The sequence below is a fragment of the Schistocerca serialis genome, unplaced genomic scaffold (genome assembly GCF_023864345.2).
Source record: "Schistocerca serialis cubense isolate TAMUIC-IGC-003099 unplaced genomic scaffold, iqSchSeri2.2 HiC_scaffold_1380, whole genome shotgun sequence".
In the NCBI taxonomy this organism is placed as follows: domain Eukaryota; kingdom Metazoa; phylum Arthropoda; class Insecta; order Orthoptera; family Acrididae; genus Schistocerca; species Schistocerca serialis.
This window is the reverse complement of record NW_026047603.1, coordinates 22,501-25,000: the sequence shown is the minus strand read 5'-3', so window position 1 is coordinate 25,000 and position 2,500 is coordinate 22,501.

Genomic DNA, 2,500 nt, shown 5'->3' with positions numbered 1-2,500 from the left:
GGAGGCGCTCCATCCATGTCGGTACCGGTGGGCGTTGCACTCGCAGTCGCAAAAACGTACGGCAAGTATATTACTCGGAAGAGTTTATGACAGTCCAAGCCCCCCTGCGTGGGGAGCGTCTTTCTAGGCCATGACCCACCGGAAGGGCGCAGCGTCCCCCACCCCAGACATGTGACGTCACACTATCGGTATTGACGACTCGACTCATTGCTTATAATCATTTGCCATACACCGGTGGAAGCTGCCGAGACGAGTAGCTACATAGCGCGCTCGCCGTGTCACTAATGTACAGAGATACAACAGTTTCGACTGGAACCGGATTAAACGTATACACGGCGCTGATTAGTAATACATAGACCCATCAGAATACAGATAATATATACAACTGTCCGTATACATGCTGAAAGACTCTGCTCACAATCACAACCACACGGCAGCCACACACTCTTATCACGCACTACTCTCCGCCTGTAACACGCACACAGACAATATGTAAGCACCAGCATGGAACAACACCCAGTGCATCCTCTCCGCCACATGAGACAATCCACACTGTCATAACCAGACTGGGAGGTCCACTCAGAAAACGGAATATCCCACCCCCCCGACAACCACCATTGCTCAGCTAAGCCACCAACACCCACACATGTCCTACACAGGGGTGCACCCAACATCACAATACTGCCTCCTCTCACAGCACACAAACAATGGCAGGAATGAAAGACACAGGTCTGCCACAAGCATGGAATCGGAGCGCCGCCTGTCATGAGCCAAAGGTGCATCCTGACGTGGCAAATCAGATGATGCCGCAGGCATCCACTTACTATAATCACAATCAACAAACCGACCGGCCGCCCCCCCCCCCCCCCATTACACCTTTCCATACAACAATGTGTACCTTAACCTAAACTATACTGTACCTTAACCTAAACTATACTGTACCTTAACCTAAACTATACTGTACCTTAACCTAAACTATACTGTACCTTAACCTAAACTATACTGTACCTTAACCTAAACTATACTGTACCTTAACCTAAACTATACTGTACCTTAACCTAACCTATACGGTACCTCAACCTAACCTATATTGTGCCTCAACCTAACCTATGTTGCGCCTTAACCTAACCTATGTTGCGCCTTAACCTAACCTATGTTGCGCCTTAACCTAACCTATGTTGCGCCTTAACCTAACCTATGTTGCGCCTTAACCTAACCTATGTTGCGCCTTAACCTAACCTATGTTGCGCCTTAACCTAACCTATGTTGCGCCTTAACCTAACCTATGTTGCGCCTTAACCTAACCTATGTTGCGCCTTAACCTAACCTATGTTGCGCCTTAACCTAACCTATGTTGCGCCTTAACCTAACCTATGTTGCGCCTTAACCTAACCTATGTTGCGCCTTAACCTAACCTATGTTGCGCCTTAACCTAACCTATGTTGCGCCTTAACCTAACCTATGTTGCGCCTTAACCTAACCTATGTTGCGCCTTAACCTAACCTATGTTGCGCCTTAACCTAACCTATGTTGCGCCTTAACCTAACCTATGTTGCGCCTTAACCTAACCTATGTTGCGCCTTAACCTAACCTATGTTGCGCCTTAACCTAACCTATGTTGCGCCTTAACCTAACCTATGTTGCGCCTTAACCTAACCTATGTTGCGCCTTAACCTAACCTATGTTGCGCCTTAACCTAACCTATGTTGCGCCTTAACCTAACCTATGTTGCGCCTTAACCCAACCTATGTTGCGCCTTAACCCAACCTATGTTGCGCCTTAACCCAACCTATGTTGCGCCTTAACCCAACCTATGTTGCGCCTTAACCCAACCTATGTTGCGCCTTAACCCAACCTATGTTGCGCCTTAACCCAACCTATGTTGGGCCTTAACCCAACCTATGTTGGGCCTTAACCCAACCTATGTTGGGCCTTAACCCAACACACGTTGGGCCTTAACCCAACACACGTTGGGCCTTAACCCAACACACGTTGGGCCTTAACCCAACACACGTTGGGCCTTAACCCAACACACGTTGGGCCTTAACCCAACACACGTTGGGCCTTAACCCAACACACGTTGGGCCTTAACCCAACACACGTTGGGCCTTAACCCAACACACGTTGGGCCTTAACCCAACACACGTTGGGCCTTAACCCAACACACGTTGGGCCTTAACCCAACACACGTTGGGCCTTAACCCAACACACGTTGGGCCTTAACCCAACACACGTTGGGCCTTAACCCAACACACGTTGGGCCTTAACCCAACACACGTTGGGCCTTAACCCAACACACGTTGGGCCTTAACCCAACACACGTTGGGCCTTAACCTGCTCTGTAATTGTCATACGACGCGTTAAATTAGTGTAGTGTTGCCTAACTGCAACCCCCGCAATATAGTTTGCTACTCGCACTGCCCGGTCCCCAGTGTATCGCTTCATGTTAAACACCTTGCAGCTATACACTGTAATGTGGATGGCAGCAGGACGTACATGC